At 57.4% G+C, this 12,608-nt stretch overlaps 16 non-coding genes and 2 pseudogenes across 16 annotated transcripts; all 18 read left to right on the forward strand.

The window, feature by feature from the left end:
- The first annotated feature begins 234 nt into the window (after positions 1–234).
- On the forward strand, positions 235–425 carry LOC137353815 (U2 spliceosomal RNA). Its single transcript, XR_010969967.1, has one exon. It is a non-coding gene; the product is annotated as a U2 spliceosomal RNA (small nuclear RNA).
- A 386-nt stretch (positions 426–811) lies between these two features.
- LOC137354723 (U2 spliceosomal RNA) lies at positions 812–940 on the forward strand (annotated as a pseudogene).
- Positions 941–1,602: 662 nt separating this feature from the next.
- On the forward strand, positions 1,603–1,792 carry LOC137354431 (U2 spliceosomal RNA). The gene has a single exon (XR_010970430.1). It is a non-coding gene; the product is annotated as a U2 spliceosomal RNA (small nuclear RNA).
- Positions 1,793–2,172: 380 nt separating this feature from the next.
- LOC137354894 (U2 spliceosomal RNA) lies at positions 2,173–2,363 on the forward strand. Its single transcript, XR_010970545.1, has one exon. It is a non-coding gene; the product is annotated as a U2 spliceosomal RNA (small nuclear RNA).
- A 386-nt stretch (positions 2,364–2,749) lies between these two features.
- LOC137354895 (U2 spliceosomal RNA) lies at positions 2,750–2,940 on the forward strand. The gene has a single exon (XR_010970546.1). It is a non-coding gene; the product is annotated as a U2 spliceosomal RNA (small nuclear RNA).
- A 386-nt stretch (positions 2,941–3,326) lies between these two features.
- On the forward strand, positions 3,327–3,517 carry LOC137353741 (U2 spliceosomal RNA). Its single transcript, XR_010969893.1, has one exon. It is a non-coding gene; the product is annotated as a U2 spliceosomal RNA (small nuclear RNA).
- Positions 3,518–3,903: 386 nt separating this feature from the next.
- LOC137354896 (U2 spliceosomal RNA) lies at positions 3,904–4,094 on the forward strand. The gene has a single exon (XR_010970547.1). It is a non-coding gene; the product is annotated as a U2 spliceosomal RNA (small nuclear RNA).
- A 386-nt stretch (positions 4,095–4,480) lies between these two features.
- Positions 4,481–4,671, forward strand: LOC137354897 (U2 spliceosomal RNA). The gene has a single exon (XR_010970548.1). It is a non-coding gene; the product is annotated as a U2 spliceosomal RNA (small nuclear RNA).
- A 386-nt stretch (positions 4,672–5,057) lies between these two features.
- LOC137354898 (U2 spliceosomal RNA) lies at positions 5,058–5,248 on the forward strand. The gene has a single exon (XR_010970549.1). It is a non-coding gene; the product is annotated as a U2 spliceosomal RNA (small nuclear RNA).
- A 386-nt stretch (positions 5,249–5,634) lies between these two features.
- LOC137354899 (U2 spliceosomal RNA) lies at positions 5,635–5,825 on the forward strand. Its single transcript, XR_010970550.1, has one exon. It is a non-coding gene; the product is annotated as a U2 spliceosomal RNA (small nuclear RNA).
- A 386-nt stretch (positions 5,826–6,211) lies between these two features.
- On the forward strand, positions 6,212–6,402 carry LOC137353742 (U2 spliceosomal RNA). The gene has a single exon (XR_010969894.1). It is a non-coding gene; the product is annotated as a U2 spliceosomal RNA (small nuclear RNA).
- Positions 6,403–6,788: 386 nt separating this feature from the next.
- On the forward strand, positions 6,789–6,979 carry LOC137354901 (U2 spliceosomal RNA). Its single transcript, XR_010970552.1, has one exon. It is a non-coding gene; the product is annotated as a U2 spliceosomal RNA (small nuclear RNA).
- A 386-nt stretch (positions 6,980–7,365) lies between these two features.
- Positions 7,366–7,556, forward strand: LOC137354902 (U2 spliceosomal RNA). The gene has a single exon (XR_010970553.1). It is a non-coding gene; the product is annotated as a U2 spliceosomal RNA (small nuclear RNA).
- Positions 7,557–7,942: 386 nt separating this feature from the next.
- On the forward strand, positions 7,943–8,133 carry LOC137354903 (U2 spliceosomal RNA). The gene has a single exon (XR_010970554.1). It is a non-coding gene; the product is annotated as a U2 spliceosomal RNA (small nuclear RNA).
- Positions 8,134–8,519: 386 nt separating this feature from the next.
- On the forward strand, positions 8,520–8,710 carry LOC137353947 (U2 spliceosomal RNA). Its single transcript, XR_010970097.1, has one exon. It is a non-coding gene; the product is annotated as a U2 spliceosomal RNA (small nuclear RNA).
- Positions 8,711–9,096: 386 nt separating this feature from the next.
- On the forward strand, positions 9,097–9,287 carry LOC137354904 (U2 spliceosomal RNA). The gene has a single exon (XR_010970555.1). It is a non-coding gene; the product is annotated as a U2 spliceosomal RNA (small nuclear RNA).
- A 386-nt stretch (positions 9,288–9,673) lies between these two features.
- Positions 9,674–9,864, forward strand: LOC137354905 (U2 spliceosomal RNA). Its single transcript, XR_010970556.1, has one exon. It is a non-coding gene; the product is annotated as a U2 spliceosomal RNA (small nuclear RNA).
- Positions 9,865–10,250: 386 nt separating this feature from the next.
- LOC137354628 (U2 spliceosomal RNA) lies at positions 10,251–10,359 on the forward strand (annotated as a pseudogene).
- Positions 10,360–12,608: the final 2,249 nt, after the last annotated feature.

The following is a 12,608-nucleotide window of genomic DNA, read 5'->3' on the forward strand; positions in this document are numbered from 1 at the left end:
GCGCGCGTGTCTTTTTTCCTGCGCAATGCCTCGCGCAGAAGCGCAAGGAATGGCTGCGCGTGGCATGCACGCGTGCTTTCCTTTCTGCTTGCAAGGCCCGGCAACAAAAGGAGCTCTGGCTCAAAGACCGCCCGCCGTCGCCTCTTTCGCCCTATGCTCGCCCACCCGGCGGCTACTTTGAGGTAGAGGCCGCACGCCGGGCCTGACGCGCGCAGCAAACGCAGTTTTACGGCCATCGCTTCTCGGCCTTTTGGCTAAGATCAAGTGTAGTATCTGTTCTTATCAGTTTAATATCTGATACGTCCCCTATCTGGGGACCACATATCAAATTGATTTTTGGGACAGGGAGATGGAACAGGGGCTTGCCCCGTTCACTCCATGCATCCACCTGGTATTGCAGTGTTTCCAGGAGCGGTGCAGCTTCCCCCCTCCATGGGGGCGAGACCCCTGCTGAAAAATAGAATTCGCAATAGTGACGGCGCTGCTGCTCGGCTGACTTTGCTGCAGTTTTCCGTGGGCGTTACGCTGCCCCCTGTTGGATTGCCCCGCAGTTGCAGGCCGCCCTTTGCTGCCCAGCGCACGCGTGTCTTTTTTCCTGCGCAATGCCTCGCGCAGAAGCGCAAGGAATGGCTGCGCGTGGCATGCACGCGTGCTTTCCTTTCTGCTTGCAAGGCCCGGCAACAAAAGGAGCTCTGGCTCAAAGACCGCCCGCCGTCGCCTCTTTCGCCCTAGGCTCGCCCACCCGGCGGCTACTTTGAGGTAGAGGCCGCACGCCGGGCCTGACGCGTGCAGCAAACGCAGTTTTACGGCCATCGCTTCTCGGCCTTTTGGCTAAGATCAAGTGTAGTATCTGTTCTTATCAGTATCACCAGAACTTTCAAACAAGCACCAAGACGTAGCTTGGCTGGTGGTGAGAAGGGCCCTCCCCGTCAGATCCTTCATGCACACCCGAAGTCTCGCCCCCTCCGCACAGTGCCCCCGCGTTGGCTGTGGTGGGGAAGAGACGGTCGCCCACCTCCTCCTGGAATGTGCCTTTGCAAAGCAGGTGTGGAAAGAGATGCAGTGGTTTTTGTCAAGGTTCATCCCAAGCAGCTCTGTAACACAGGAGTCTGTGCTCTACGGGCTGTTCCCAGGGACGCACACCGAGACAAACATCAACTGCTGCTGGAGGGCTATCAATTCGGTGAAAGACGCCCTTTGGTCTGCCCGAAACTTGCTGGTCTTCCAGCGCAAAGAGTTGTCCACCACCGAATGTTGCAGACTGGCACATTCCAAGGTCCAGGACTACGTGCTGAGGGACGCACTAAAGCTTGGGGCAGCCGCAGCAAAGGCTCAATGGGGAAAGACCACAGTGTAAGGTTCCCCCACCAAGCTGGACTGAGGGGCTGGAACCATGGGAAGCCCCTCGAACTGTATCGTTAATATTCTCAATTGCTGTAAATGTAAAACTGTAATTGACATGACAATTGTGAAACGGAAGGGTTGGGAAGAAACTCATGACATTATTGAAAGAAACTGATCTCTTTTGCAATGTTTGTATTTTTTCGTGCTGTTTGGAAACTGTTTGGCAATGTAATTTTTACAGATTTTTATGAATAAAGTATATTTTGGAAATAAAAAAAAAAAAAAAAAAAAAAAATCTGTTCTTATCAGTTTAATATCTGATACGTCCCCTATCTGGGGACCAAATATTAAATTGATTTTTGGGACAGGGCGATGGAACAGGGGCTTGCCCCGTCCACTCCATGCATCCACCTGGTATTGCAGTGTTTCCAGGAGCGGTGCAGCTTCCCCCCTCCATGGGAGTGAGACCCCTGCTGAAAAATAGAATTCGCAATAGTGACGGCGCTGCTGCTCGGCTGACTTTGCTGCAGTTTTCCGTGGGCGCTACGCTGCCCCCTGTTGGATTGCCCCGCAGTTGCAGGCCGCCCTTTGCTGCCCAGCGCGCGCGTGTCTTTTTTCCTGCGCAATGCCTCGCGCAGAAGCGCAAGGAATGGCTGCGCGTGGCATACACGCGTGCTTTCCTTTCTGCTTGCAAGGCCCGGCAACAAAAGGAGCTCTGGCTCAAAGACCGCCCGCCGTCGCCTCTTTCGCCCTAGGCTCGCCCACCCGGCGGGGAGGTAGAGGCCGCACGCCGGGCCTGACGCGCGCAGCAAACGCAGTTTTACGGCCATCGCTTCTCGGCCTTTTGGCTAAGATCAAGTGTAGTATCTGTTCTTATCAGTTTAATATCTGATACGTCCCCTATCTGGGGACCAAATATTAAATTGATTTTTGGGACAGGGAGATGGAACAGGGGCTTGCCCCGTCCACTCCATGCATCCACCTGGTATTGCAGTGTTTCCAGGAGCGGTGCAGCTTCCCCCCTCCATGGGGGCGAGACCCCTGCTGAAAAATAGAATTCGCAATAGTGACGGCGCTGCTGCTCGGCTGACTTTGCTGCAGTTTTCCGTGGGCGCTACGCTGCCCCCTGTTGGATTGCCCCGCAGTTGCAGGCCGCCCTTTGCTGCCCAGCGCGCGCGTGTCTTTTTTCCTGCGCAATGCCTCGCGCAGAAGCGCAAGGAATGGCTGCGCGTGGCATGCACGCGTGCTTTCCTTTCTGCTTGCAAGGCCCGGCAACAAAAGGAGCTCTGGCTCAAAGACCGCCCGCCGTCGCCTCTTTCGCCCTAGGCTCGCCCACCCGGCGGCTACTTTGAGGGAGAGGCCGCACGCCGGGCCTGACGCGCGCAGCAAACGCAGTTTTACGGCCATCGCTTCTCGGCCTTTTGGCTAAGATCAAGTGTAGTATCTGTTCTTATCAGTTTAATATCTGATACGTCCCCTATCTGGGGACCAAATATTAAATTGATTTTTGGGACAGGGAGATGGAACAGGGGCTTGCCCCGTCCACTCCATGCATCCACCTGGTATTGCAGTGTTTCCAGGAGCGGTGCAGCTTCCCCCCTCCATGGGGGCGAGACCCCTGCTGAAAAATAGAATTCGCAATAGTGACGGCGCTGCTGCTCGGCTGACTTTGCTGCAGTTTTCCGTGGGCGCTACGCTGCCCCCTGTTGGATTGCCCCGCAGTTGCAGGCCGCCCTTTGCTGCCCAGCGCGCGCGTGTCTTTTTTCCTGCGCAATGCCTCGCGCAGAAGCGCAAGGAATGGCTGCGCGTGGCATGCACGCGTGCTTTCCTTTCTGCTTGCAAGGCCCGGCAACAAAAGGAGCTCTGGCTCAAAGACCGCCCGCCGTCGCCTCTTTCGCCCTAGGCTCGCCCACCCGGCGGCTACTTTGAGGGAGAGGCCGCACGCCGGGCCTGACGCGCGCAGCAAACGCAGTTTTACGGCCATCGCTTCTCGGCCTTTTGGCTAAGATCCAGTGTAGTATCTGTTCTTATCAGTTTAATATCTGATACGTCCCCTATCTGGGGACCAAATATTAAATTGATTTTTGGGACAGGGAGATGGAACAGGGGCTTGCCCCGTCTACTCCATGCATCCACCTGGTATTGCAGTGTTTCCAGGAGCGGTGCAGCTTCTCCCCTCCATGGGGGCGAGACCCCTGCTGAAAAATAGAATTCGCAATAGTGACGGCGCTGCTGCTCGGCTGACTTTGCTGCAGTTTTCCGTGGGCGCTACGCTGCCCCCTGTTGGATTGCCCCGCAGTTGCAGGCCGCCCTTTGCTGCCCAGCGCGCGCGTGTCTTTTTTCCTGCGCAATGCCTCGCGCAGAAGCGCGAGGAATGGCTGCGCGTGGCATGCACGCGTGCTTTCCTTTCTGCTTGCAAGGCCCGGCAACAAAAGGAGCTCTGGCTCAAAGACCGCCCGCCGTCGCCTCTTTCGCCCTCGGCTCGCCCACCCGGCGGCTACTTTGAGGTAGAGGCCGCACGCCGGGCCTGACGCGCGCAGCAAACGCAGTTTTACGGCCATCGCTTCTCGGCCTTTTGGCTAAGATCAAGTGTAGTATCTGTTCTTATCAGTTTAATATCTGATACGTCCCCTATCTGGGGACCAAATATTAAATTGATTTTTGGGACAGGGAGATGGAACAGGGGCTTGCCCCGTCCACTCCATGCATCCACCTGGTATTGCAGTGTTTCCAGGAGCGGTGCAGCTTCCCCCCTCCATGGGGGCGAGACCCCTGCTGAAAAATAGAATTCGCAATAGTGACGGCGCTGCTGCTCGGCTGACTTTGCTGCAGTTTTCCGTGGGCGCTACGCTGCCCCCTGTTGGATTGCCCCGCAGTTGCAGGCCGCCCTTTGCTGCCCAGCGCGCGCGTGTCTTTTTTCCTGCGCAATGCCTCGCGCAGAAGCGCAAGGAATGGCTGCGCGTGGCATGCACGCGTGCTTTCCTTTCTGCTTGCAAGGCCCGGCAACAAAAGGAGCTCTGGCTCAAAGACCGCCCGCCGTCGCCTCTTTCGCCCTAGGCTCGCCCACCCGGCGGCTACTTTGAGGTAGAGGCCGCACGCCGGGCCTGACGCGTGCAGCAAACGCAGTTTTACGGCCATCGCTTCTCGGCCTTTTGGCTAAGATCAAGTGTAGTATCTGTTCTTATCAGTTTAATATCTGATACGTCCCCTATCTGGGGACCAAATATTAAATTGATTTTTGGGACAGGGAGATGGAACAGGGGCTTGCCCCGTCCACTCCATGCATCCACCTGGTATTGCAGTGTTTCCAGGAGCGGTGCAGCTTCCCCCCTCCATGGGGGCGAGACCCCTGCTGAAAAATAGAATTCGCAATAGTGACGGCGCTGCTGCTCGGCTGACTTTGCTGCAGTTTTCCGTGGGCGCTACGCTGCCCCCTGTTGGATTGCCCCGCAGTTGCAGGCCGCCCTTTGCTGCCCAGCGCGCGCGTGTCTTTTTTCCTGCGCAATGCCTCGCGCAGAAGCGCAAGGAATGGCTGCGCGTGGCATGCACGCGTGCTTTCCTTTCTGCTTGCAAGGCCCGGCAACAAAAGGAGCTCTGGCTCAAAGACCGCCCGCCGTCGCCTCTTTCGCCCTAGGCTCGCCCACCCGGCGGCTACTTTGAGGGAGAGGCCGCACGCCGGGCCTGACGCGCGCAGCAAACGCAGTTTTACGGCCATCGCTTCTCGGCCTTTTGGCTAAGATCAAGTGTAGTATCTGTTCTTATCAGTTTAATATCTGATACGTCCCCTATCTGGGGACCAAATATTAAATTGATTTTTGGGACAGGGAGATGGAACAGGGGCTTGCCCCGTCCACTCCATGCATCCACCTGGTATTGCAGTGTTTCCAGGAGCGGTGCAGCTTCCCCCCTCCATGGGGGCGAGACCCCTGCTGAAAAATAGAATTCGCAATAGTGACGGCGCTGCTGCTCGGCTGACTTTGCTGCAGTTTTCCGTGGGCGCTACGCTGCCCCCTGTTGGATTGCCCCGCAGTTGCAGGCCGCCCTTTGCTGCCCAGCGCGCGCGTGTCTTTTTTCCTGCGCAATGCCTCGCGCAGAAGCGCAAGGAATGGCTGCGCGTGGCATGCACGCGTGCTTTCCTTTCTGCTTGCAAGGCCCGGCAACAAAAGGAGCTCTGGCTCAAAGACCGCCCGCCGTCGCCTCTTTCGCCCTAGGCTCGCCCACCCGGCGGCTACTTTGAGGGAGAGGCCGCACGCCGGGCCTGACGCGCGCAGCAAACGCAGTTTTACGGCCATCGCTTCTCGGCCTTTTGGCTAAGATCAAGTGTAGTATCTGTTCTTATCAGTTTAATATCTGATACGTCCCCTATCTGGGGACCAAATATTAAATTGATTTTTGGGACAGGGAGATGGAACAGGGGCTTGCCCCGTCCACTCCATGCATCCACCTGGTATTGCAGTGTTTCCAGGAGCGGTGCAGCTTCCCCCCTCCATGGGGGCGAGACCCCAGCTGAAAAATAGAATTCGCAATAGTGACGGCGCTGCTGCTCGGCTGACTTTGCTGCAGTTTTCCGTGGGCGCTACGCTGCCCCCTGTTGGATTGCCCCGCAGTTGCAGGCCGCCCTTTGCTGCCCAGCGCGCGCGTGTCTTTTTTCCTGCGCAATGCCTCGCGCAGAAGCGCAAGGAATGGCTGCGCGTGGCATGCACGCGTGCTTTCCTTTCTGCTTGCAAGGCCCGGCAACAAAAGGAGCTCTGGCTCAAAGACCGCCCGCCGTCGCCTCTTTCGCCCTAGGCTCGCCCACCCGGCGGCTACTTTGAGGGAGAGGCCGCACGCCGGGCCTGACGCGCGCAGCAAACGCAGTTTTACGGCCATCGCTTCTCGGCCTTTTGGCTAAGATCCAGTGTAGTATCTGTTCTTATCAGTTTAATATCTGATACGTCCCCTATCTGGGGACCAAATATTAAATTGATTTTTGGGACAGGGAGATGGAACAGGGGCTTGCCCCGTCTACTCCATGCATCCACCTGGTATTGCAGTGTTTCCAGGAGCGGTGCAGCTTCTCCCCTCCATGGGGGCGAGACCCCTGCTGAAAAATAGAATTCGCAATAGTGACGGCGCTGCTGCTCGGCTGACTTTGCTGCAGTTTTCCGTGGGCGCTACGCTGCCCCCTGTTGGATTGCCCCGCAGTTGCAGGCCGCCCTTTGCTGCCCAGCGCGCGCGTGTCTTTTTTCCTGCGCAATGCCTCGCGCAGAAGCGCGAGGAATGGCTGCGCGTGGCATGCACGTGTGCTTTCCTTTCTGCTTGCAAGGCCCGGCAACAAAAGGAGCTCTGGCTCAAAGACCGCCCGCCGTCGCCTCTTTCGCCCTCGGCTCGCCCACCCGGCGGCTACTTTGAGGTAGAGGCCGCACGCCGGGCCTGACGCGCGCAGCAAACGCAGTTTTACGGCCATCGCTTCTCGGCCTTTTGGCTAAGATCAAGTGTAGTATCTGTTCTTATCAGTTTAATATCTGATACGTCCCCTATCTGGGGACCAAATATTAAATTGATTTTTGGGACAGGGAGATGGAACAGGGGCTTGCCCCGTCCACTCCATGCATCCACCTGGTATTGCAGTGTTTCCAGGAGCGGTGCAGCTTCCCCCCTCCATGGGGGCGAGACCCCTGCTGAAAAATAGAATTCGCAATAGTGACGGCGCTGCTGCTCGGCTGACTTTGCTGCAGTTTTCCGTGGGCGCTACGCTGCCCCCTGTTGGATTGCCCCGCAGTTGCAGGCCGCCCTTTGCTGCCCAGCGCGCGTGTGTCTTTTTTCCTGCGCAATGCCTCGCGCAGAAGCGCAAGGAATGGCTGCGCGTGGCATGCACGTGTGCTTTCCTTTCTGCTTGCAAGGCCCGGCAACAAAAGGAGCTCTGGCTCAAAGACCGCCCGCCGTCGCCTCTTTCGCCCTAGGCTCGCCCACCCGGCGGCTACTTTGAGGGAGAGGCCGCACGCCGGGCCTGACGCGCGCAGCAAACGCAGTTTTACGGCCATCGCTTCTCGGCCTTTTGGCTAAGATCAAGTGTAGTATCTGTTCTTATCAGTTTAATATCTGATACGTCCCCTATCTGGGGACCAAATATTAAATTGATTTTTGGGACAGGGAGATGGAACAGGGGCTTGCCCCGTCCACTCCATGCATCCACCTGGTATTGCAGTGTTTCCAGGAGCGGTGCAGCTTCCCCCCTCCATGGGGGCGAGACCCCTGCTGAAAAATAGAATTCGCAATAGTGACGGCGCTGCTGCTCGGCTGACTTTGCTGCAGTTTTCCGTGGGCGCTACGCTGCCCCCTGTTGGATTGCCCCGCAGTTGCAGGCCGCCCTTTGCTGCCCAGCGCGCGCGTGTCTTTTTTCCTGCGCAATGCCTCGCGCAGAAGCGCAAGGAATGGCTGCGCGTGGCATGCACGCGTGCTTTCCTTTCTGCTTGCAAGGCCCGGCAACAAAAGGAGCTCTGGCTCAAAGACCGCCCGCCGTCGCCTCTTTCGCCCTAGGCTCGCCCACCCGGCGGCTACTTTGAGGGAGAGGCCGCACGCCGGGCCTGACGCGCGCAGCAAACGCAGTTTTACGGCCATCGCTTCTCGGCCTTTTGGCTAAGATCAAGTGTAGTATCTGTTCTTATCAGTTTAATATCTGATACGTCCCCTATCTGGGGACCAAATATTAAATTGATTTTTGGGACAGGGAGATGGAACAGGGGCTTGCCCCGTCCACTCCATGCATCCACCTGGTATTGCAGTGTTTCCAGGAGCGGTGCAGCTTCCCCCCTCCATGGGGGCGAGACCCCAGCTGAAAAATAGAATTCGCAATAGTGACGGCGCTGCTGCTCGGCTGACTTTGCTGCAGTTTTCCGTGGGCGCTACGCTGCCCCCTGTTGGATTGCCCCGCAGTTGCAGGCCGCCCTTTGCTGCCCAGCGCGCGCGTGTCTTTTTTCCTGCGCAATGCCTCGCGCAGAAGCGCAAGGAATGGCTGCGCGTGGCATGCACGCGTGCTTTCCTTTCTGCTTGCAAGGCCCGGCAACAAAAGGAGCTCTGGCTCAAAGACCGCCCGCCGTCGCCTCTTTCGCCCTAGGCTCGCCCACCCGGCGGCTACTTTGAGGGAGAGGCCGCACGCCGGGCCTGACGCGCGCAGCAAACGCAGTTTTAGGGCCATCGCTTCTCGGCCTTTTGGCTAAGATCAAGTGTAGTATCTGTTCTTATCAGTTTAATATCTGATACGTCCCCTATCTGGGGACCAAATATTAAATTGATTTTTGGGACAGGGAGATGGAACAGGGGCTTGCCCCGTCTACTCCATGCATCCACCTGGTATTGCAGTGTTTCCAGGAGCGGTGCAGCTTCTCCCCTCCATGGGGGCGAGACCCCTGCTGAAAAATAGAATTCGCAATAGTGACGGCGCTGCTGCTCGGCTGACTTTGCTGCAGTTTTCCGTGGGCGCTACGCTGCCCCCTGTTGGATTGCCCCGCAGTTGCAGGCCGCCCTTTGCTGCCCAGCGCGCGCGTGTCTTTTTTCCTGCGCAATGCCTCGCGCAGAAGCGCGAGGAATGGCTGCGCGTGGCATGCACGTGTGCTTTCCTTTCTGCTTGCAAGGCCCGGCAACAAAAGGAGCTCTGGCTCAAAGACCGCCCGCCGTCGCCTCTTTCGCCCTCGGCTCGCCCACCCGGCGGCTACTTTGAGGTAGAGGCCGCACGCCGGGCCTGACGCGCGCAGCAAACGCAGTTTTACGGCCATCGCTTCTCGGCCTTTTGGCTAAGATCAAGTGTAGTATCTGTTCTTATCAGTTTAATATCTGATACGTCCCCTATCTGGGGACCAAATATTAAATTGATTTTTGGGACAGGGAGATGGAACAGGGGCTTGCCCCGTCCACTCCATGCATCCACCTGGTATTGCAGTGTTTCCAGGAGCGGTGCAGCTTCCCCCCTCCATGGGGGCGAGACCCCTGCTGAAAAATAGAATTCGCAATAGTGATGGCGCTGCTGCTCGGCTGACTTTGCTGCAGTTTTCCGTGGGCGCTACGCTGCCCCCTGTTGGATTGCCCCGCAGTTGCAGGCCGCCCTTTGCTGCCCAGCGCGCGCGTGTCTTTTTTCCTGCGCAATGCCTCGCGCAGAAGCGCAAGGAATGGCTGCGCGTGGCATGCACGCGTGCTTTCCTTTCTGCTTGCAAGGCCCGGCAACAAAAGGAGCTCTGGCTCAAAGACCGCCCGCCGTCGCCTCTTTCGCCCTAGGCTCGCCCACCCGGCGGCTACTTTGAGGTAGAGGCCGCACGCCGGGCCTGACGCGCGCAGCAAACGCAGTTTTAGGGCCATCGCTTCTCGGCCTTTTGGCTAAGATCAAGTGTAGTATCTGTTCTTATCAGTTTAATATCTGATACGTCCCCTATCTGGGGACCAAATATTAAATTGATTTTTGGGACAGGGAGATGGAACAGGGGCTTGCCCCGTCCACTCCATGCATCCACCTGGTATTGCAGTGTTTCCAGGAGCGGTGCAGCTTCCCCCCTCCATGGGGGCGAGACCCCTGCTGAAAAATAGAATTCGCAATCGTGACGGCGCTGCTGCTCGGCTGACTTTGCTGCAGTTTTCCGTGGGCGCTACGCTGCCCCCTGTTGGATTGCCCCGCAGTTGCAGGCCGCCCTTTGCTGCCCAGCGCGCGCGTGTCTTTTTTCCTGCGCAATGCCTCGCGCAGAAGCGCGAGGAATGGCTGCGCGTGGCATGCACGCGTGCTTTCCTTTCTGCTTGCAAGGCCCGGCAACAAAAGGAGCTCTGGCTCAAAGACCGCCCGCCGTCGCCTCTTTCGCCCTAGGCTCGCCCACCCGGCGGCTACTTTGAGGTAGAGGCCGCACGCCGGGCCTGACGCGAGCAGCAAACGCAGTTTTACGGTCATCGCTTCTCGGCCTTTTGGCTAAGATCAAGTGTAGTATCTGTTCTTATCAGTGCTTATTTGATTGAGAAGAGACCATGATCATTGCCTTTTGATCCTGGGGAAGCTTTGAGTAAAATGGCTATAACCAATTTTCGAGCTTCGGGCCAGGGAGTGCGCAACACCGTTCGGGTGGTCGTGAAGGGCAAGGAAGGAGATGCACCGGTCGATCGCACCTTCTTCATCAAGAAAATTCTCTTCGATTGCTGCGGATTTCAAGCCACGGACGTCTTCTGCCTGCAGGATTTCCCCAGCAGTGGATACTTCGACGTGACGTTCCGGAACGTGGCGGGATGCATCAAGTTCCTGAAGGCGTTCAAGGAGAAAGGGGACTGCGCGCCACTGTCGATCCTCACAGCGGAGCCGCTCTTCACGCTTCCGTCACAACGGGACCGGGTGGTGACGATTCACCTCTACAACCCCCATGTTCCGGTGGTGGATGTACTCACCTTTCTCGCCAGGTACGTCGAGGTGGCGGGCAGCAGCACTGATGTCAAGGACCCCTTTGGGATCTGGACCAGCAAGCGGCAGGTCAAGGTGACCTTGAAGGTAGATCCCAGTGGAGCCATCATCCACCCTCCCTCCAGCTTCGCTATCGAGGGATGTCGAGGCTTCTTGCTCTATGCTGGGCAGCCCAGAGTTTGCCGCACCTGTGGCAAATCTGGTCACATGGCAGCCAACTGCAGCACGGTGGCAAGAACTGCAAGGAGGAAGGCCATCAGACCAAGGACTGTAAGCAGACTAAGTGTTGCAACTTGTGCGGTGCGGCAGGCAATCTCTACAAGACCTGCCCCAAACATTGTCTCAGCTATGCTCAGGCGGCAAGGTCCAAGGAATGGCCGGGCGAAAGTTCGACGAAGGCGTCCGCTGTTCGAAAGCAGACCAGTAACCTTCTCCGCAGTGAGGAACTTCAACCTGAGAAGGAAGGGGAGGCGGCTGAAACCAACGACACAGCACCTACCCAGTGCCCGGAAACCCCTCCTCCGCAGACAGAATCAATGGAGGAGGAGGCAGCAGATGGACAAACAGGTCAGTGGCAAGTGGTCCAGAGGAAAACCACAAAGAAAAAACATCCCAAAGCCACCACCCAAACCAGTGGCAAGAGGAGGCTCTCTTCTGAATCAGACTGCAACAACTCCTCTTCACTGGATGGGGAAGTGCTGGAACGACAGCCCCTTCAAAAGAGGCGGCAGAACTCCGAGATGGATGATAAAGCATCCCAGCCCCCGGGCACTGGAAGCTGTGATGGGCCCGGCGTGCCCCAACCCCAATTCCCCACACGTAACGACGTGGCCAACGCATCTCAGCTCCGGGACACCGGGAGCAAAGACACGTCTGGCGCACCTGAGCTCCGGGAGACCGGGAGCTGTGATGTTTTCGAGGAGGAACAGATGGAAGCAGCTGAGGACAACCCAATGCTCTCTGCCTACAAGACCCCCCCGATGTCACCCGAGCGGCACAAACCCTGCAGGAAAAATCAGGAGGGGTTTCTGAGCCCAACCAACGTGAAACTGCTTGCGCATACGATGGGTATGCAGGAACATCCCGAAGGGGAAGGACTGGGACTAGCGAGGACAAATGGTATGGGAAGCAACAACTAATTTTTAGTAAAAAATGGGTATAAGAATTGCTTCCATTAATGTGCGTAGCATTAAATCGACTACGCGATGTGTTTCAACCTTGGATTACCTTGCCAAGGTCAAAGCTGACCTACTGTTTCTGCAGGAGTGTGGAATACCACACCTCAGCACCTACAGGCAGTGGTCGCGATGGTGGTCCCACGGGCCATCGATCTGGTCGGGGGGTAATGACTGCCGTTCCTCCGGCCTGGGTATTCTGCTGCGGGGAGGTAACTTCACCATCTCCGAAGTTAAGGAGGTGGTGGGCGGCCGCCTCCTCGTAGCAGACGTGATGTACAACAACGCTCCGCTCCGGTTGATCAACGTGTACGCCCCGGTACAACGCAGCGAGCGGCTGACCGTCTTCCAGCAGCTCCCACTGCTGCTGGCGACGTCCAGGCCGGTCATCCTAGGCGGTGACTTCAACTGCATCATCGATGCGGCTGGACGATCCGGCAGTGACGACAGCAAACTGGACGCTACGTCCAGATTCCTCATAGAAACAGTTAAGGATGCCAAACTGCACGACGTCTTCAGCAAACCTGCAGACGGAGCGCAGCGCAGATACACATGGTCAAGATCGGACGGGTCTGCCCGTTCCAGGATTGACTTCCTGTTTGTGTCCCGTGCTGTCACGGTCGGATCCACCGACGTCAAGCCGGTGTTCTTCTCCGACCACTGCCTCTTACTGGCCGACTGTC

This window comes from Heterodontus francisci, chromosome 41 (genome assembly GCF_036365525.1).
Source record: "Heterodontus francisci isolate sHetFra1 chromosome 41, sHetFra1.hap1, whole genome shotgun sequence".
In the NCBI taxonomy this organism is placed as follows: Eukaryota; Metazoa; Chordata; class Chondrichthyes; order Heterodontiformes; family Heterodontidae; genus Heterodontus; species Heterodontus francisci.